This window comes from Rhea pennata, chromosome 7, assembly GCF_028389875.1.
Source record: "Rhea pennata isolate bPtePen1 chromosome 7, bPtePen1.pri, whole genome shotgun sequence".
Lineage (NCBI taxonomy): Eukaryota > Metazoa > Chordata > Aves > Rheiformes > Rheidae > Rhea > Rhea pennata.
In genome coordinates, this window is record NC_084669.1 from 11772760 (window position 1) to 11796001 (window position 23242).

A 23242-nucleotide genomic window follows, 5' to 3' on the forward strand; every position below is an offset into this window, starting at 1 on the left:
CTCAGCATCACAGTTCTACATCTCTCTCTTCTAACCAGGTTCCAATTTCCATTATGCTTAAGGGTTATTTTCTACTCTTATCTCAAGTTGGACTTAAAATAACCAACAGGTTCAAAATTTATGTGGCAGGAACAAATAAATGTGCAGAGAGCGTGGTAACAGAAGATCTCATTTTCTTGGACCACCACGTGAGTAGCCAGCAGGTCCCTGGCATTCTGGTTGCTGTGGCATAAGCCCGTACACGAGAGCAGAACTTAGTTTAAAATCATTTTAAAAGATTACTACCATCACTAAACAAAAAATCCCATGATAATAAAGCTTAAACTATGAGTAAGGACAAGCGCAATTTTTCAAACACGGATGGTCAGTTACAAGATGTCAAATGGGAACTCAGATAATCGTATGAATCAGATGTTTGTGGAAAGAGCCGACGCTCATTTGTGCTCATGCTGGCAGCATTTCCTGAAACGTGAACTAACAATGTAATAAATATGTCTGAGAATTTAAATTTGTGGTATAAATTTAAAGATAGCATGAAGCACCAAAGCATGCTAAAGACTAAGCAGTTTTAAAACTTATGTTTACTTTTATTAAGAAGTCTCCTCTCTTTTGAGAGGAGACAGGCATTCAAAATTACCCAACAACAGTTAGTGAAAGATAACCTAAAAGAGTTGGTTCTATGTTAATAATAAAAGTACCTAACAGAATTGGGAGGTACTAGTAGGAGTATAATAGCCTGAATTTATTTTTTCTTTCATGTCATGCTCTTCCACTTCTGATAGCATTGTTATCACTGACAAAAAGATAATTCAAAACAAATCATAGTATTCAAGTGATTCTATACAAAAAAATGCTGAAAAATACATTTTCATTGTTATTCTGGAAGCTCATCTGACCTCCCCAATACAAGCATGACAAGCGGCCAGTCATAAAAAAATCTAAACAAAACATTACATGGGCTCATAGAATCAATTAAGAAATACCGCTACTCTGAAACATTTAAAGAGAATACAATGGGGCCTCTACAATAGTGCAACCTTTGCCTCTGTCTGTTAACATCACAGTTTACAAAGTTTCCATGGAGACCTTCTGCAAACATATGAATGTCCTTGTTGCATTAGATTCTGAACAGAAAATCCTTTGTGAAAATTCTGGAGGGCCTCGGCCAGTGCCAACCTTCTAATGAAATAATGGCCCTCACTCTGCCTGACCCGGCCGACTCCTGACACACGCACTCACACGGCACAGCTGCTGCCATCATTTGTTTTTTCCTCAGCTGAGGAGGGGATGCACATCCTAACTTTCAAATACTTCTTCCTGCATCAAGAGCCAGTTTCGCCTCCAGTTAAAGTGATGGCAAAGTTTCCAGTATTGGTCTCTCGGATACAACCCAACAGCTCTACAACTGTAGCGTTGACTTGGAAACTTGTAACAGGCTTTGAGTCGGGGCACAGGGGAATACATTTACATAATGAGTAGGCAATTAACCAAACTGGACGCAGCAATTCTTCGTTATTAGACATTTGCATAAAAACAAAAAGCATGCATTGAATTTTTAGGACGTGACAGGTATAGAAGCCTAGAAGAGAAAGTTAGTTTCATTACCTTGTTTTTTTCTCGTAACAAAAAGATCGACTGATCTGGATATTACTCACGTACCAGATGTGCTCATTCCATAGCAATCGAGGCAGAAAAATTCTACCTATGAAGGCAAGACATTTCAGGAGGATTGGTTTCTCTTCTGGTAGTTAAGGCAACGTGCCTGAGTGAAAGCTGAGGCAGTAAGAGACTTGTTTCAGCTTTACAACGGAGCAGCTACCGTCACATTGCATCTGAACGTCGTGCACAACCTGACTTTCCTCAAAATGCAAAGACTCTGCAATGTTAAGTATTTATTAATATTTAAATAAAAGTGCATCTAAAAGCGAATTAAAAGTGCACACTGGAAAGGGAGATGGCTGCAGAGGTTGCATTTGGAGAAAATCAAGTCTGCAGACTTCTAATCATGGGGTGAAAGTCTGTCAGACTTTCCGATACTAAGTAAAAATGGAAAGGTTGATACCTTCTTTAGTTGTAAGAGGACATCTATATTTTGATGAAACTATTTTGAATGCAATGACAAAAACTAATAAAACAATAGTTTCCTGTTAAGAGTTTCAGAATGAAGGAGGATAAATTTGGTACTATGAAGAATGCTTTTACTTTGCCAATGCTCTTGATTTCCACATTTATTTTTGTCTCTTTTACAACAGGAAGCTATGACAGGAAGTTCTGAAAGTTCACTCCACAACTACATTTCTGCTTAATATTGAAAAACAGTTTAGGCCTTTACACACTAACTACCAAATTAATTCTGAAGACTAGCCAATGTCTTCTTTTAGCATAGCATCGAGAACAAAGTAAATATTGGGTTAGTTGTAACGCTTGTTGTTCTAATACTTTAATAGCCTATTGTTCACTTGTGGTTGCCTCAGCAAGATAAAACATCGAAAACCAGCATTTCCTGACAGGAAGTGAATTCCCATTGCGTGACAGAGGATGTCAGCCAAGATCTCAGCTTCATCGGAGCACAAACCCTCTCTGCAGTTGTAGAATGACAGAAAAAACATCAAGATTTTTATTTGTATTAGTAAGTGATTTGTAGGAACATCTGCTCAACTGAAACTTTGGTGCAGTTTTCATGTTTCACCATTGAAATACTACATAAAACAGGTCTGTTAAAAAACATATATGTATCTATTCCATTCCACGCATGCTTCCCATTACGATTATCATTACAGATTGCGTATCAGTACACATTTACAGTCCTACAGTTAAAATTAGGTTTATACCTGATCAAAGTTTGTTAAACTGTTCCCTGCCTTAAATTATAAAAATATTGAAAACATAACAGCACTAACTACTGAGCCGCAGTAACTCATCAGTGCAGGAAAGGCAGGGATAACCGCTGCGAGCTCAGGGCAGAGCCTCGCCGGCGGCTGGGGCTGCAGCGCTTGCCCAGAGGGGAGGCTGCGGGAACAGGGTTGTCCCACCGGAGCAGCGGTGGCTTGTGGGGGACCTCAGTCGCCCATGGGGAGCTCATCACGATGACGGACCAGGCTCTTCAATAGGGCAAGGTGGGAGAACAAGAGACAAGGGGCTAAGCTGAAGCATGAGAAGCTCAGACCGGATACAAGGGAAAGGCGTCTCCGCATGCGGACAGCCAGGCGGCGGGACACATTGCCCAGAGAGGCAGAAAAACATCCCTGGGCGTTTCTGAGACCCAGCTGGGAAAAGTCCTGAGCCACTTGACCTGGCCTCCCCGCTGGCACCTACTCTTTGAGTAGCAGGTTGGACTAGAGACCTCTTGAGGTCCCCTCCAACCTGAACTGCTCTGTGATCCTATGCTTTCCTTACTGACAGCACGCATATTTGTATGACCAACACGTAACCTAGTGCTGAAGTATTCGCCGTGGTGGATATTATCTGTAACTGCTCAGATAGGAGAAAGGATACAATAGAGACACTAATCCAACAGTACGAGGGAATACGGTAAGATGAAAAAGTCACTGATTTCATATTTTCACCGTGTGCTCTTGTCCAATCAAGAAGTGCATTCAACATAATTAACATCCCACTAACGAGACATCTGATTGCCCAGTGCAAAGTAGTAATGAACATAAGCTCTGTTTCCATCAAATCTACTAGAAAGATTTTTAAGGGTCTCCTTTCCCATTGATATGAACACACGACTCTTGTTAGCCTTAATAAAATATGAAGGGCACATTCAATGAGAGAATCAATTCCCAAGATTGCATAATTAAATTGTGGCATGCTTAAAACATAGTACAGACTGCTAGAAGTTATCTCTAACAAAACTGTAGTGACAGACCAAATTCTTTCATCATCTTCCTATTAATTTGTTATAGTTTTATTGTACCTAAGATCATCTTACTTGAGGCCAGAAAAAAAATATTCAGAAGAGCTCTTTCTCTTATGCCAAAATTAGGAAAAAGCAAATCATGTAGTGGAAAACTTAGCGAGGAGCTAGGCACTTTTAGGCTGGAAAATACAACTTCAAATACATACTCTCCAAAATTTTAATGCATTGTCCCTGCATGCTACTCTTGACACTACAATATGCAAATTCTTACTTTTGTAATGATACAAATCTGACAGGATGATAGGTTAAAGTTTATCTTTCAGGCTGCTTCCCCTGCATCAGTCAGAAAAGTCTAGTTACGTCAGCCTGCGTCGCTCTCGGGGCTCAGCGAGGCGAGGGAAGGCAGCAGAGTGCTCCAGTGTGGAAACAATGAGAAACGCTAACGGCAGAACCGCGCAGCCACCTCTTCGGCTAAGCTTTATGAGCCCTCCCAAAACTCTGACATTACCACTGTATATCGCAAAACTGCACTAGAGGAAAGGCCAAATTCCACATTGAAAGCATGATTTGCCCTGCAGAAACTGGAAGCTTTTTTGTTTGTTTTTCTCCCCAGCCCACGTTGAACTATTTAAAAATGCTTGGGTGTTTTTTTTTGTTTTGTTTTGTTTTTTTGACTCTGAAAATTAGTTTCAATAGGCAACTTTATTTTTTTGGTCACAGGTTTCTATCATAAGAATTAAGGAAATATTTGACATAATTTAAGACTTTCAATGCTCTTATAGTATACGCTAACAAAGGCTGCTTCATACGTCCGCCAGTAGTTTTAAATGAGAGCAGCCTTCTCCAGTATCCCTTATTACAATGACGGTAGCACGTGGTAGAATATCTAGTTTGCTACTACTTACGCACACGATGAATGTCCATTTAAACACATACTCACAGAAGCTGACCTACTTTGATATCAAAGTCTAAGATACCAAACTACAGTGCAACAATTGCTACAACTGTGTGACCAGTACTGTGATATGTTTAAATGCATCTAGAATTAAATCCAAACTACCTATGCATTTATACTCAACTGTAAAAATCATACTTGTTTTGTTTGACTTTGTAGTTCAAAGTAAAGTCTCATAGGGTAGCACAACAAAACGTGGTACGAGATCACAGCAGGATCGGTTCCCTGCCCGAGCCAGGCATGCTCACTAAAGCCGCTAGCACATCCCGGGGAAACGAGAACCCAGCTCTGCGCAGCTGAGGTTCTGTTTGATTTAAACAGAAGCAGAATCAGATCACATACGCCTCAAATTGTAGCATATAGAACAGAGGAAAACACAGAGTAATTGATTTACAGATCACCCAGATACTAACTACACTGGAAAACAACATTCAAACACAAAAATTGTAACTCACCAATCATGTCACTACACTGAAGATAAAATGACAAGTTTGAAACAGAAGACAATCAAACTTCAAGACAGAACTTTCTGCAGCATCTATCCCCAACTGCTCTGTCAAATACACAACAGCAATAGCACAAAGCATCTTTATGACAGGAATAAAAGGCTCTTTAAATGCTCCTTTTATTTTTTATTGAATGAACCCACTCTTACACAAAGTTCATGCACCGATGTCTCGAGCTTTAGTACTGCCAAATATGTATTTGATTAGTCAAGTCTTGTAAAGTACATGCAGAAAAATCTGAGATATTTTTTAATTGAATACAATTATTTAACACAGCAAGGCAGGTGGTTGATTAAGACACTGAATTTACTAGTATTTTGAAACATTTAGCAGTCAGTAAAATCCTTGCAAGATTAAAATCTTTTCAATAGTAAGTATTTCAAAAGTAACTGGCAGAATACTTCTCTGCTTAGTTTCAAGGTCACCGTCTAGCAAAAAAAAAAAAAAAAAAAAAAAAAAAAATCAATAGAAGAGACAAAACCCACAAACTCCTCCCAACTGCAGTATTAATCATTTGCATGGTTTATGCAGAGTTGGGTGTTGCCACAGAATTTACAATCTCTACTAGCTATTTTTCTCTTCTATGGAAGCATATTGCACCATACCTCCCAATTGTTTTAAAAATACATATTTATGTACATAGACCTGCAGCTGAAACAAATCACATCAGATGTAGCAATTCTAAAGAAATCTTGTCCTAAATATTTTCAAGTTTATTCATGAGAAAAGGGTGGAGAAAGGAAATACTCTACCCTGACAACACAGTGAAGCTCTATCTCCAGCAAAAGGGTGGAGAACAAAACCACAGCTACACTGAAGCTGCAAGATTCACAAACACTAACTGATTTACAGGTCTGCAAAGTAAATAATGTCACCAACCCGTCATGTAATCTATTGGAAAATGCAGCTGCAGACTCTCTGGACCACGACATTTATTGTAGGATAAAATTAAATTGCTCATCAACTATACCATTTCCTAGAAACTGAATTAGCAACGAAAGAACATCAACCCAGAGCAGAAACCAGTCCTTTTCTGAACTTAATTTTTAACAACTTTTTGCACTGCAGGGAAAATTGAAGAGTACTGTTTTCATATATTATTTAGTGCCTTGAAATGGACACAGATATGTTACTGGCCATGAATATAACTGCAGTTCTATCATTTCTTGAAGATTTACCTTTAAGATACATCACAGACAAACCTCAGAGTTAGATTCCTGATACTCAGACCTCTCTGTCAAAGCACAAATTGACAAAAACACTTCCCACTAAAAACTCTCCAGAATGCTTTTACATTTTTGTTTTAAAGATCTGCCCTTTGTTTTCCAAAACCCAGCCCCTCTTCCAAACAAGTAAGTAACTCAGTGTTGCACAGGAATTTTAATTGTTTCCATAACTTCTGTTACCTGCCAAAAAAGTACTTATTATGACATATACAGGACAGGGTGCCTATGATACAAGCACATTCAATATAAAATACAAATACATATGGCTTATGTAACAGTTAACTGTTGCACAACTGTAGAGACTTCAGAAGAGCCAGACGATGGTTTCTTTGAACCACTGATGAGGGTTTGTTGGAGCATTCTTGATCCTGCAGCTGAGATTTACCATCAAGTTACTTCAGCTCAACATCCCACCTGGCCCATGAACCAGGCTTGGAGTCTACTTGTGCCCTGTTAGCCAGGGCAAATGCAACTGAGGAGTGGAAAGCTCTTGCAGAAAGGCTGAACTAATGAGCAGTACGCTGTGTTGGCCACAAGTTCAGTGCAGTCGCACAGACATCTATGAGAGTTTGGCTCACGTGAGGCACTGTGACCGAAACCCTGGCTCCTTTCAATAGCTATGCAAGATCTTTTTCCAGATCTTGGTCTGTCAGCCTGTCCTCACCCTGCACAGTATTTCTTACCACAAATAATGTCCCTGGTTTCAGCGGGACCTTTGAAACGTTCATCTTGTGGTAGAAGTAATTACACAACACAAGCTGGTGGGGACATTTTCAGAATATCTGCACAACTTCATTTATTTGGCAATTAGGACTAGATCTAAAAAACTTTCCCTGGTGTTTATTTAAGCAAACAAACCATTCTATGTATCACATTATTTATAAAAGTATGCAACATATGCCCTGGGATAGTTGAAGCTAGGCTGGCAGAAGTGCTTTTGCTACTGGAGCTTAGAGATGTTCTCCTGAGCAAATGACATGCCAGAATAAGCTTGCTAGCAGGGGAGGCCTACCAGTTTCCCTAAATGCAAAAGCTATTTAAAATTGTTAAAAAAAAAAAAAAAAAAAAAAAAAAGAAAAAATCTCTTGGGCACATACAGGGTTGATGCTAGCAAAATATTATCTTCAACAATAGATACTACATTTTTTCCACTGATTTTAAAAACAAAGACAGCATGCTGCAGTTTGACACCATTATGTTTACAGTCTATCTTTGACATTTTTTGATTTGTGATGGGTGGTTTGTTTTTGAATTGTTAAGGGTAAGGTGAAGCCTTGAGGCTGACACGCAACACTGTTGATAACATGCGCATTTTCCAACCCTGTGATAAATTTCCCATAACTGCTGGCTTGGAACATGATTGACTTTATGCAATTTGACTATTCAATATTTGAATACAGTAGCACCAGTCCACGTGAAATAACAGCTCCAAGGCTATAGATGAAAGATGAACAATTTCAGAACCGATTACTGATTTTCAGTGCTCAATTTAAAACTCCTTGAAGCAGCCAGTTTTCAGAAGACACTGAATCCTGCTTTCAGATAGTCTAATCTCCCTTAAAAGATACTTCAAGCTAGAAATTCAGCCAGAAGCATCTTTTGGAGGACGCAGTAAGAGCTTCAATACTGCCATTAATAGCAGTGGTTGTCACAGCTTTAGACATGTTTTATTTAGTATGTAAACCCAAATAAATTTACATACTTCAGTAATTTTATAATCACTGCTGCTGAAAAGGTCTATGTTGTTTTCAAAGTCTAAAAAAACTTGCCTGTCACAGCTGCAAAGGAAATGACAAGAGAAGAAAAACATAGTCAGTATATATCAGCAATTAATTCCATCCACAACTGCCCAGCTGTTTGTGCATGGAAGAATCAGCCTGTTTCCTTTCAGGGCTTTTGCCACTGAAAACTGATACCGCACTTTCAGAGACACAAGCTGTTTGTAACACGTTAGGAATGTGCACTAGATCACACAAAGCTGAAGAAGAAATGAAATCCAGACCTGACTGACTTTGCAGTCTGCCAGCATGCTGTATGTATCTACATTATGAGGATAAAGTTATCTGAGGGAGTGGGAGACAAGCGGGAGGGGACAGGAATGGCGAACTGCCAGCAGAGTCAGATTAAGTGTGTTGAATGGACACTATTGTCATTTACTGGCAATGGCGAGGTGTGACATTCTCAGAAATCCACATGTCCGTGGCATGTTAACTCTGCCAAGATATTTTTATTTCAGCTGCTTGCCAGACAGGTAGATTTGTGGACATTTCAGAAGAGTTGTTACTTTTACTTTTGAGTAGTACTTGCACAGCGGAACTGCTGGAGACTTGGCTCCACCTGTATGCTTAGCTAGAGTAAAAGATTTCAGCCATAACAACGCTTGCAGTCCTGAAATGCTAGCGCTTAAGGCAGAAGAATTGAAGAATTTAGCCTCTAGAGTGAGCCTTTCCCATAATTCCCCCCCCCCCAACACACACACCCTCAATTTCAGGAAAGGCACAGAACAAATAAAAAGAGGATGCTGTTTGTAACACCTAGAAACCCCCACTGTTCCCAAGCACCCGGAAGTTTCATCCCACTCTGGAATGAATTCACCAGACAACATGCACAGCTTATCTTTTTCCTTTCTAACATATTTGGGGAAAAAAAAAAACCAAAAAGTAAAACAAAACAAAACCACCACCTTTTTCTTCCCTTAACCCAAATCAACTCCCATTCGGAAACTCTAAGTTATCTCTATGGATTCCTTATTGCTGGGTAAAACCAGACACAACAGACTCTTACTCTCTATTGCTGGCATTTACCCTTCAGCTCCAGCAATATCAGTAGAAAAAGCGCTCCTTTGATCTTCAGTAATGGCAGGTCACTTTTTGACTTGCTGGATCAATGAACAAGAAGGAACAACTCAACCTGTGTTTCACAGGCCTTTGGAAGAATGATCAGGATAAGGTAATATTAATAAGAAAACATTTGTGTTTGACAAGTTTGAAGAGCAATACCTAAAGTAAGAAGTAACTATTGAAGGGCCACCTCTCTTCACAAAAAGGCACGATGAAGTACCATCTTGCATATTTTCAATAAACTGGGTTTACTAGAACTATAGGCACCAGTAGATCAGTGCACCAGTGGAGAGAGGAAAAAAAATTGCAGAAATAAAGCCTGCGATATTACATCCATATCCGATGAAACAAACATGAAAAAATGTTCTTTAGCAAGTAAAATTCAGTATGTAAACACCACCTTTTTAAGTATGTCCTATGTTTCCAGAAGCTTGGTATCATCTCTGGAACACCTACAGAAGTATGCAACCTCTTCAGCAGGAAACACCAAAAGTAGAGAACTTTTGCTGCTCAATGTTCTTGGGCAATTCCACTGGGGGATAATTCCTGCCTTGTTTATCATCTGCCTCACCAAAATTAGAGCTTCTCGTACACTACACACCTACAAGAAAAGTTTCTCTAAATGATCAATCCAACTTTACATTGGGGGATGGAAGGGAAGGATAACGAAGGAGGTAGAAGCAGGATCACAGGACATTTGGATAGATCAAGCCCAGGAGCTCTAGGGCACCTACCCCAACTCACCAAACCTGTTAATTGCCTTTACAGAGAAAATGCTTAAACCAAAACACACACACAAGCAAATGCCAAAATATAGACAACTCCCCTCAAACACTTCACTTGTCATAAATATTAAGCAATAGAAAAAATTCTTTATTAAAAATTTTTTTTCCTCTAAACATCCCACAGGATTAAAGACTTTTAGACCTATCATCTCAGACTTGAAGGTATTCCAGCAAACTAGGGGATGCTACAGTATCGTAGCTGTCTCTTGAGAAACCCATGGCTGAAAAAATGACTCTAAACTCATCTGTACTTATTAGAATGTTTATCAATACAATATTAATCTATTTCAAAATTGTTCCTCAAGCTCAGTTAACAGTGATATTTTGATAGAATACCACGTAAATACTGATGTGGGTTAAAAGTGACAACAGAGCCAACATCACTAACCCTGTGAAACCCCTCTGGGCATTATGAACAGAAACACTCCAGTGAATCTTCAAGGCATACACATGCTGGCTGGCTAACCAGACGTGACTGTTAGCACACTGCTCTTTTCCTTTTTTCTTCTACAGAGCATCATTCGTTCTTGTGCAGCAAACCTATCCAGGATCTTAAAAGCATACAAACCCTTTCTGTTATCTCAGAAGTAAACACCACAATGTTTTTGCTCTTAAGACTTTAGAATTTAAATTCAGGCACAACGTTTCAAGCTGAAAATAAAGCGACTAAGGCGGAAAGTCCAATGCAGAGTGCTTCAAACCGGGGTACCACTTCTGTCCCAAAACAGATACAAGCGTGATTGCATAGGAGGGGGTTACACTGGTGCATAGTTCTCACATAGATTTTCTAAATCCATTCAGCATTCTTTTTTTCTTTTATTAGAATTATTTACTGTGTAGTTAATCTGTATTGTTCACATTCAGCCATAGCATAAGCAAATAGTACTAATGACTGGGCAGCACGGATAGTGCTGGAGTAACAGAAATACAGAAGCTACCCAATAGCGCCTAGAAATACTTACGCTGGGTAACGGAAAAGGATAAAAAGCTCTCACTTGACCTTGCAGGAGGGTTTTAGTGGGTAAATAACCATAGTTTCTATTTTATCAGTAAATAATCTATGAAATATTGCAGACAATTTAGATTCGATAGAGGCGGAAATCTGGCACAAAGCTGCCCAAGGATTAGAGATCGCAATCTGAAAGGGAAATTCTTCGGTACTAAAGAAATAAAATTCTCATTTATCTTTCATATTATGTATAATCTATATAAAATTAACATTTTAATTTTCAACACTATCTTCTAGAGTGGGATTCATTTTGTCTAACTTTAGATTTTAAAAAACATTTGAATTCATTGCATAGCCTAGTTGAAGAGTTGCCTTAGGTTGAAGGAATCATTTTCCAGGCTTCATCATCTGCACTGACTACACTTAAAGATTATTATGGAAGTACATAATTCACAAGTAGACATCCATACTGAAAACATTTAAAGTTACACAAGATGCATGTGGCTCTAACACACTAGACAGGTACATGCAAGGCCGAGGAAATACTTGGCACAAACAGGTCACTAAGTACTAAAGAAGAAAAATGAAAATAGTGGATTTAAAAACAAGAATTAACTCATTAAATTCTTACAATTCACACAGCATCAGAGCTTTATATGTTTGCATGCATTTTTCCATACAGCTCACTAATTTCAGGGGTAAAGAGGTCTGTCATATTGACCCAATCTGACCTACATAAGGCAGCCATATAACATACACAGTAATTTTTGCATTTGGAGATGAGACAGTGTGAAGTGAATTCACAGCAGCTACCAAGCAAACAGAAAGATCTGGCAACAGCAGTGTGACTGCAGACACACAGCTAGAATATGCTGCGAGAGTGTGTCACCAGGCAAACAGGCTTTCAGAACACCAAGCTCAGCAGCTAGCAATGTAAGAAATATTAAGTGAAAAATACATATATGCTTGAACGTAAAGTATAAAGCAAAAAATTATCAACATTCAGGGAAGGGAGGGGGAGGAAAGGTGAGGACAGGAGAGGATTTGTGATAATACAGGTGTATTCGATTAGGAAAAATTATTTCCATGGAGATTACTATAAAGCAAACAAAGTTTAAAAGGAAATGGTGGTTAACCAGTTCCCTAAAATATTTTTCAAGCAACTATAATATATAATGCCTCTCTTCCCCCTCAGTAAATGCTTGAAAACTAATGTACACTTCAAAGACTTCAAATTTTCTATATTTTATTACTGCTATCATGAAAAGATAAATTGAGCTGAAGACTTAGCAACTATGTTACAGAATTCACACACACTTCTGGGCCTCACCACAGTATTAAATATTTATATTTCAATGTTACTTTGACACATAAATAAGCAAAGTACTCTTTTATATGAAAAATCTTTTAATAGTCCATGTTGAAAATTGAGTTAAAAAAAAATCATCCCAACTCCATCAGCCTACTACAACTATGTTTCATCATACTCATTGAAATACCAAAGTTACAGCTGATTTGAAATCTGTTTTGGTCAAACTTAATTTATACTCAGTGCCTTGATACACAACTCAATCTTTTCTGTCCAAGTTGGCAAGATCAATGGAAAACACGCAACGTTATAAATTACGGCAAAGATGAAAGAATTTTTGAATACTTCCCTAAAGCATGCCAGTTTATCAGCATCCATCTACAAACAGGCATTTTCTTTCACGTGACAAAATTTATGGAAAATAACAAGGTCAAGCTTGATAGTATACGTCTTAAAAAGAATAGCATGAATTTATCTACAGTATTTCCCCAAAGCTAGAGGGATAAACTTGATCAAAGAAAACATTTCAGTGGAAGTAACTTGACTCTTCTGAACCCTTTCCCCATTTTGCAATCACAAACCCACAAAACCAGTATGCAGCTGAAAGAAGGAGGAGAGGGCCTTTCTTCAGGTCTAGCATATCTGTTTTATTTCAAAACCATCTCACCATCGCTAAGGGATTAAACTTTATACAGATTGATGCTACATATACAAAGGATTTTCTCAGTTACTTAACTTTTTAAATATCTTCAGGTCATCAGCAACTTCATGTAGTCAGTGACACGCCAAATCTTCCCACCTAGGAAGGGAAGTAGCTGAAAAAAAAGCTCGAAACACACAGCCCTATGGCTTTGTACAACTGTTCACTCTTTCAAAGGAGCAGCTATTGAAACAAATGCATCAAACAGCTCTTGCTTTTAATCAGATATTTTTCTCTTTTGCAGAAAATGTGACCTTCACAAAATGCCTATATTCTCTCTCAAGCCACATATTAATACACACATGATGAATTAGCGGGGAAAAAAACCCTGATATTCCATTCTAATACAGACTTTTAACACTGAAGAAACTTGTATTAGATCTCTGCACAACGTTAGACATTTTAAAGAGGCTGTACCTAGGGAAGAACTCGGATGAAGCCAAAATTAGTCCAAAAAGTCTCCTTCCTGAACACTGCTGCTAGAAGGAAGACACTATACCTTATCCACTTTGTGTCCTCTTACCAGTAATGGAGCATCACAGACTTGGATTTCATACTTGTCTACTTATTAAACACCCTACCTTCACCACTAAATGAGTTTCTACTTGCATTTTGCAGTCAGAATTTGACCAAAACAAACAACAACAACAACAAAAAAAACACATCTAAAGCAATATAGGTCTGTAGGCACGGATTTGACCACACACTGGAAATTTTGTGCGCTTGAGGCAATACGGTTTATTTCAGTCCACTATTTCTTATGAGCTATTTGTTTACTGACATCAATCTATTTAACAAAGAAAAAAAATGTTAGGCTGCAGCACTGCACAGTGCTTCTGGTTTTTAAATAAGTATATCTGCCATAAAGTTATATGATTAGAGAACAAAGATGATTGCTTTTTTTTTTTATATTTTATACCACTAGCAATTTCAATTCTGCAAGCTGAAAGGGAAGAAAAGAGACCCAACTAACCGCATGTCCACCATACAGCTAAATACCACATACACGCAATGTACATGCTCACTTTTCCCAAATCATATGGTAAATGATAAGCCCACTCATTTACCAGTTCTGTGGTTTTCATCGGTTTTAATAACACCTACCAGCTTTCCTGTACAGGCTTGGTCTGCAGTCCCCTGACCACTTCTGGAATGCTTCTGATCTACTCAAATCCTGTTTGCCAACTCTCACGCCTCTAACCCTCAGGTACCCCTAAGTAACAGGGAGCAGTTGACAGATCAGCATTTTCACCTAGCTTGCGGAAGCTATCTCGACCATCACTAAAGCTACCACTGACAAAATAGACATATTGAATGTTTTCCTTCACACCTCTACAGTAGATGAACAGTTTTTGTTGTGTTCACTTGAAGGATGACAGGGTCATTTTTCCTAGGACTACTAAGATTATTATTAGCAAAGAAATTCACAAAAAAATGCTTCACAATTTGGAAGAAGGTATGATTTAAAAACATGCTTTTGCATATTCATTACTGGAAAAAAAGTAGTATAGTGGAAATGACAAGTTAAAGCAATAAAATTCAAAATAAATCAAAAAGCTGAAAATGTTTAAGATTTCTAGACATATTCTTCCCAGCCAGTACTTTTGACTACTGAAATACTAGTACTGGATCCACTTGTGCACTGATATGAGCACCCACAAAGTGTTTGTAATACCGCAAATAGTTTCACTGTCCTATTGCACTTGTTCAATGAGAAGCTCAAAACCACGCACAATTAAAACAGGAAAATCCAACACCCCACATGTTATCAACTCTTGCTTTTGGGTTTAATTCTGGAAAGCCTGGGATAGGTGTGCTAGCAAATGCGTCAGAAATGTGTTGAAAAGTCTTCAACTAGCACCTGCAGAATGCCGGCATGAAAATGCCAGTAGTGCAGAAGATCCCTTGCTCAGATGTTACATGTGAACTTTCAGTTCAGTCATACAAGCTTACCTATAATTAAAATTTCTGTTATTGAAGTACCTTATGGGAAAGCAGGTGAGAATCAACTTTGCTATCCCAGAACCACATTCACTAAAGTACTGAGAACAACTGATATTTTCTGAAAGTACTTGCTTTTACAAGTCTGAGACACGTACGAACAGGTTTCCTCTTCTGAAAACAAGCATGAAATTACCTCCTTTTATACCTTTCAAATATCATGTTAGTGCTCCAAATATCAGATGATTTGTCCAACATATTATAACCAGGGTGGTTAAAGTCATTAATAATACTTCTAACCATGCCATTCATAAAGACTGCGTATCTTTCTCCACGTTTAGGTGTCGGCAGCAAGCTATAGCTGCCCCAGCTGACCACCGTGAAGAACTCCTGAATGCATGCAAAGTGGTCAGTGAACCGGGCTCAGGCTTACTCTCCATTAGACATCTCTTCCCCTACCCCTTCCCACCCACACTCTTGTCAGCGCAAAGACTGTGCAACACAAAACACCTTCTGTAGCACTCCATGCTGATAAAAAGCAAAACAGAGACGATACTCTGTTAACTGTTTCCGAAGGTAAGTCCTAAAGGAAGTTCCCTTACGGGAACCCCAGCTGTAAATGACTTGACTGACATTATTTTAACAGGACGTGACAAGACATATAACTAAACCAAACATTAAAAAGTAGTTCCACATTGAGTAAAGTTAAACACAAAGTCTTCTTTATGAGAATCATTGCTCATTCAGACAAAAATTAAAATCCATCTGTTAAGAAATATATCCATCTTCAGAGCAGAAATGCAAAAAGCTGTCTGCTTATTAAACTGACTTTTAAGTATCAACATTTGGTAAGGAGGCCATCATTAAAAACAGCTCTATGTGTGAAGGAAAAAAAATATCCTAAAAGCATGCTGTTGCTGAAAAGATTAGATCAGTATTTAGCAGAGGAGAGTTTTAAGGCTTATCCCTACTTTGGAAAAAGTTCAATTTTTAAACAGTTATTCTTCATTCACCACACTCAGCCTAAAAATGAACATAGCCAAACCAGAGATTTTTTTTTTTTTTTTTTTTTTTTTTAAAAAAACACTCCACCATAAAGTAACCTGACACATATTTAGTTACATTTATTTTTTAGGTTCACAAAGCTATGGTATTTTTGAGAAATCAAAACAGAAGAATAACTCCTGAATGAAGGAACAATTTTAAAATCAGTACAACATGGTAGAGATAAGGTTACATATTTGATTCAATTTAGTTAATAGTGGTTAATAATTTTAGAGAATGCTAGCAAAATGGAGTAATTATGCCTTTGGGAAGGAACATTTAAACTAAGTCCTTTTTGTTTTCCTACCGTTACGAGTCCATTGATTTAACAAATGCCAGTTCAGAAATCAGAATCAGTATTAATTCCAGCATTGTACAGAAAGAGCTGAAATTTTGATCAGCACGTCACAAACAGCCGAATAACTGTATCAGCCTCTGGACTCCCAAGAGCTGGTCTTCATTAATCCTCAACCTCCACACTCTGCACTACTAGCTTTTAAAAGACTGCTAGCATCAACTGAAGCAGCTGAACATCGACAAGCTTTCTGCACGGTGAAAATCCTGAATGCCACCCCCTTTCTCCTCCTCTAGTCAGCAACGTTTCCTCCCTTAGGATTCCTGCTTGAAATAACAGCCAAGCTTTTCTGACCCCGAGTGCAATCAGAAACTTTACATTAACGTTGACTTCTTCCTTCTCCTGCCTAGCATGGAGCTGCTTTATCACACAGCCCAAGGAATCTGACAGGGAAAGTGATATAGAAATTTATCTGCTGCCAGAAAACTGCTTCCATGATAGGGGCATAGGAAGGAATGGGAAGCAGCAAAAAGCAATCTAACACTCTTCAACACTTTCCAGACACTGGCAGGAGGGGGCAGGGGAAAAAACAACAACATAAATAAATAAATAAATAAAAATCAATGATTCAGGATTTTCACACAATGAACAGAAATGCCTTCCACAGATGCACTGGCTGGAAAAGTCTGAACATCCTACACCCAAAACTGCAGTGGAAAATTTTTATCTTCAGAAGTTCTTCGTAAACATTAGAATAGAAATGTATTTGAAAAAAAATATATGGATCTTAGCTTCAAATAGTCTACTAACTCTTCAAAAAGCAGTAGGAATTTGGATAAGCCTTCCCTACTACTATGGATCACAAAAGCAGCAACAATTCTAGGAGGATCCTAGGAAGATAGTTTTTCTGCTTTATTTTAAAAGCTTCCTCATCTTCCACCACTCGTTCTGCCCTTACAGCTTTGCCCCCGTGAGAGAAGCGGTGCGAGTGATAAGGCTTAGTCTGATCGTTCCAGAGAACCTTTGCTTTCCGCTCCCTTGAGATAAAGCAATTGTCAACTTGGTGCTTAAGATATGAAGAACCATTATTTTGTAATGGGAATCTATACAGAAAATGCTGTTTTTCAAAGAAAACCCTTTCATATGCTACACACAGCAGGTGCTTTTTTAGAAGAAAGGCAGCAACTGCAAACAAGATAGGCTTTTTTTTTTTTTTTTTTCTTTTTTAAAAAAAAAGTCCTCTTTGATTACCTTGGTTTGCACAATACATGTCCTGCATTGGATTTCATTTGTTTATGAATATCTGGGCATTGCTCCAATGCTTTGATGCGACTGATCACAGCAAAAAGTTCACTTCAGCATACGAGTATTACCACCAGCAGAGAAAGCTGGACTGGTGGAGGAGATGCCTATAAAGCGTAAATGTACAGTGCACATTTTCCCGTACGCTACGGGACATGGTTGTGACCGGTCAAGCAAATAGCAGCTGAATTCCAAAACGGTTCTTCATCTGAAAAGGAAAGACATCTAACAGATGAAGTCCTCCATTTCCAGAAAAGTACATAAAAATACAATTGTCTTCACACTATATGTAGATGGTTTTTTTTTCCTTCCTCAACACTAAGTGAGGAAAAAATGCATCAACACAGTGAAAATACAGGAAAAAAACCCTGCTATTTGCAAATTCAAATCTTTAGTGAGCAGATTAAGTCAAAGACCCACACTCTTCTGTATTGTAACTTTTCATGTTAAGAAACAAACAAACAAAAACAAACAAACAATCAAAAAACCCTCCTACTTCAAACTGATTCACTGCAGAGAATTAGACATTAGATTTCCATGTTATTTTATGGAATGTGCATGACCTCAATTGTGGTTTTAATTTTATGTTTGTTAACAGCCTGCATGACTAACTTCTCTTCATGAATACTGATGGCAAAGACATTTAAGGCAGGGATACAGCTGCATCGCATACTCTGCTTTGCACTCGGGCAGAAACAACAGAGGCACACCTGCACAACTAAAATGACCGACTGAAAAACCTGGCTAAAACACAAGAGCTTATTGGGTGTATGGGGCCAAGAGCTTGCTGGGGCACTCAAGTCATCTTCAGCAGCAGAGTCCTGGGCCTCCTCAATCCTAAAGAAGGCACTGGGTTGGAAACGGATGCAAGGAAGAACATACACATAAACATGAAACAAGTGTATCTAGGAATAAGCACCTATTAAACAGCTTCCATTGCTCAAGTGTGGGACAGCGTGCACTTAAATCTGTTTTGAGTCGATATTAATCAGAATTCAACCTTATTGATCTGGAAGGGCAAGGGCTGGTAGAAAAAGAGATCTAAACTATATCTAAAGGGATGGTAGAAAGAAGGATGTGTTGAAAGAGGTGTTGAGAGAGGAGGGAAAAAAAAGGGCACTCAAGAGCATGCTTAAAGTAATACCATAAACAACATCTAGTCTCTGCTTAGGTTCAGGAAGCATAGGGGCCCAATAGCACAAGCACTACAGCAGCCTAGTCAGAAGCATGACCTTTGCCAGCACTAGTACAGCCATTCTTCCCAAAAGATATGCTCTGGTTATCATTTTTGTGAAGAACTTTAGGGTAGAGACAAAAACAATTGGTTAACTCTGACATTGGTAATATGTAAAATAATTTGGTTAATTTGGTAATAGTTCTAATCTAGCACACACTAATCTTTTCCTCAGTACTGAGTACCAACACCAAAACCTAGAAACATGCTTCATATTATCAGAACGCTAATGAGACATTGCATACTACTCTTAAAAACATAAAATTCAAGTTTACAAACTGCTAGAATCCCAAAGCAGAGGTTTGAGACTGTTTTGGAAAAAGGCTCCAACAGTTCCTGCACTACTATAACAACAACTACTCAAGGTCAGAGCTCTCCTTATATGAACCACATGGGAGAGGAAAACTGATTGGAAATGGGGCTAGCCAGTTAATTTTTAACACTGAATTTTATTTAACCAGGTTAAACAGCTGTGGATAATGCCATCTGCCTGTCTATATTTTAGAACAGGCTTTTTGGGTGAGGGTCTTGCAGGGGCTGGGGTGGGCAGGCTCCGACCAAAAAGCCCCCCACAATTTAGGTGAGAAATTTGAACATGGATTTAGATTAATCTTACATCTTACTATATTTTTCTACCCTTTGCTTGTAGTCTGTTCCTCAAACAGAGCAGGCAATAAGGATGTTGTTTTATCATGCTCCCCTACCTTTATACTGTGAAGCACCCAACTGGAGTTATTAAATAAGCTCATAAAACCCCCAGGTTACACTTGTCTTCATTGGCAGCTTTGCCTTTCAAGTGCGTTCTACTCTTATTAGTAGAATCAGAAGCCTTCCCCAGGCATTACTGTCTCTCAAGATCAAGGAGGATCAAACTCCAACTACACTTTATGGAAAACTTCTTTCAGTTCATACCTTTTTCAAACTGTATGGTCAGTTTAAACAATTGAATGAGACAGTGTATTTTTAAAACCTGAGACTATATGTGAGCCTGGAATCCAAATACAGGAATTCTTTCTTTTGGGCACTCCTGAAATAAATGCTCCAAACACTGAAAATCCATCAGTATTAAAAAAAAAAGAAATTAAAGCTTAAACAGCATAAGGTAAATTATGAATAAAGAGTCTCTTCTCACAAGAAAAAATTAAAAACCAAAACCCATTTGTTCTCAATATGCATGCAGCAAAAAGATAGGTGTGAATTCTGCTTCAGACAAAAGAGAATCAAGACACTTGGTATATATTAAGCAAAAAAAAGTTATTGCAAAGAAAGAATAATCTTATATGTTCTTCTAAATCTTACGCTTAACAGCAGTTTCTTAAATGGCTGGGAAAGTTTGCAGTTGGGAGCCAGCCACATGTTATTTATCAATGCTTCAAATGCAGGGTGAGCAAGAGAGGCCAAGTCTGGTTCCCTTTGCAATAGGGAAAATCTTTTTTGAAGTCTTTTTGAGGGACTGACAGGGGAGAAAGTGTCAGGAAAAGGATCTGACAGGTTCTGCACAGTCGGGGCACGAAAATGTTTGGAGTAAAATCTCTTGTCTAAATTGGGCAAAGAGATAGAAACCTCTCCTTCCACTGGAGGAACCACATGAAAGGTTTGAGACTCACTTGTATCTTTTTTTTTCAGCTATGCATGAATTCTTCTTTATGCTTCTCATCTTACCAGGAGTCTGTTCAGGGAGAGGTCAGTTCAATGCTGAAGTGAGAGGAGCATGCGTTAGGGCTTCATGTACAGCAAACAGTCTCCTAAGTTCCCAGGAAAATGACTTGCATTTCAGACACCTCAAGTATTACAGAAAGCCTGAATTGAAAGGTGGAAGAGGCTGCATGAATGATCTTAAGTAAAGTCAGATAGCTATGTAATCGCTCTGCTTCTTGAAATGAAAAGCATTATTAATGAATCACTTGATATTGCTGTTTTACTGTGGGACATAATGTCTTTCCCGTATTTCTACGCAAACAACAGCCTGAGAAGTTTTATATTGCCTGCAATTTAAGCACAGGTATCCACTAGCAGGTCAATAAACTAGACACATTTTTATTAGCACTGAAGTTTTGTTGTTTTTCACTTCCCACAATCTGGAGACACCATTTAAAAGGAAAACATTCATTTCTTTCCTCAGTCACAAAGATAGAACAAAGATTTGATATAACCAGTCTCTAAAAACTGTAGAACTTCCATATATTCTTATCCATATCAAACTGTTTTCGTACGCGTTGCACGAACAACCTACAGTTCTAAAATATGCAGATTTAGTATAAACTTCTCCACAATGCAGAAAGCGCCAGAGCTCACTATACCACTCATAAGTAACAATTTCATATATCCGTGGTGAAAGAAGACAGCTTAGTATCTCAGCATTCAATTTAAAGTGTACATAAATATGTAGTTTTTAAATAAAAGCTTACTATCAGTTTTATCTTTTTATAAGTGATAATGTTTTGACTCCTTCCTTGTTTCTTAGTCACAGAATTGTATTTGCAAGGTATGCGTAGTGTTCTACAGGTAGAAGACAGGCTATTGAGAAGAGCTTCTATTCTAACTTAAAATAAATAAAATCAACAGGCACAGATGATTTTGTCTAAATCTTTCCTTCCAAGCAAGTTTCTTCTTTATGTCTCTGATTATTTTATTTGGGAAGACTGAATTAAAACAAAGAACCCCCCACTTCAAACTAGCACCAGAGCAGATGCGTTATCAATCAACAACAGCCCAGCAAATACAGGATACAATTTTAATGAGTTAGAAAAAATTTGCAAAAAATTACACAGAAACGGGGAGTAAGAAAAAGAAAATGAAAAAGGGTTCAAAAGACTAGAATGCTAACAAAGTCTGATAAAGAGGGTTGTTTTAAAATAGTCTTACCATCATTAAGATATCAGCCACTAAAACTTGAGTCATAAATTTTTTTGTCTTATCTTAATCAAGGATGGGAAAATTGTAGAAAATACCCATATCAAAATATGATAGATAAGAGAACAGGCACTAAAAATCTTTAAAGCACTGCAAGAACATTTACTGCCAACTAAGACCACAATATAACATATCCTACATATACACCAGAGTAACACTTACTAGTCAAGACGATATGAAAACTTAATAGTTCTGTACTTATAAAATACAGGCTACTATGTAGGTTTTCATGTCTTCAGACTTCTCCTTTTGCATCTTTAGGAATCTTGAATATAATGGTATGTGATATGCTGAACTGTAACTTATAACAAACATCAAAACCACAAGCAATAGATTCATTAATGTTTGATGATACTTATTGTCAATTAGTTAGTGAACCCATTTGTAGACATATGTAATATTCACCTCAGTGTGGCTAGAATTTGAAGAATATCTTGATATCCTTACACATAAAGTTTCATATTTACAGCAAACATTATTCAATATTGTTCAGATTCTTGCATACAATCCAAAGCTGATGTGCAATTTCTTCCCACAACAGTATTTCTTTACATAACGTGAAAGAGATTAAAAAGCACAAACACATATATATATTAATAAAACCACTTTGAAGTGGCAGCTTGCTAATTCCCAACCCTGTCCTCCCCTCACCCTCATTAAAATAATTACACTAAGCAATGAGCAAGAACATAACTAAGAATCCAAATAATAAAACATTTGGGTACCTTGATTTTTTCCACAGCTCTCTGTGCTCTGCTAATGCAGCTGACCTGTAATGTAGAAGAAAGAGGTCACTGACTCCTAGTAAGCTTTTTAATATTGCTGTAATATACTGTACACTTAAAACTTAAGGAAGCATTAAGATGATCCACAAAAAGTTTCTCAAACTTTTTTCATAATAGCTCATTGAATTACGTTTTACTTTGACAACATATAAAACATTCTACATATAAATAATCTCAAAGAGAAGCCTAATTTAAGAGCCCATTGATGAACGCCTGGCTTGGAAAGAAGTCATTTTGCCTAATTCACACCGGCTTATGGACCAGAGAGTAAAATGCAGCCTACCAGCTGAATTCTCCTGATGGCAGAAAATAATAAATGCAACCCACAATTCCTCTTCTAGCCCAGCAAAAGTGAGAGTTTAAAATAGCCCATCAACTGCCAAACTCCTGAGAAAGCAGACTATGATTAGGGAGGGGAATAAAAGAGAGGAACACAATACATTGCTCTGAAGTCTGGCGGCTTCGTAACGGCTCGCGTACAAAGTTCATAAGGAAACAACGGTCTTCTCCGGCCCTTGCAGAGAACCAAACAGCAGCGAGTTTTCCTCTTGCTCCATCCTTAATCATGAAAGTCAACTGACTAAATAAAATAGCAC

The 23242-nt window shown here is 38.0% G+C and overlaps 1 protein-coding gene across 4 annotated transcripts in view; it reads right to left on the reverse strand.

Moving 5' to 3' along the window:
- ADD3 (adducin 3) overlaps positions 1-23242 on the reverse strand; it is a 108048-nt gene that overhangs the window by 42417 nt on the left and 42389 nt on the right. For all 4 annotated transcript variants that reach the window (XM_062579554.1, XM_062579555.1, XM_062579553.1 and 1 more), the window contains one exon: positions 22587-22631. The gene's annotated coding sequence lies outside the window, so the exon portion shown is untranslated. The remainder of the gene's footprint in view (positions 1-22586; positions 22632-23242) is intronic.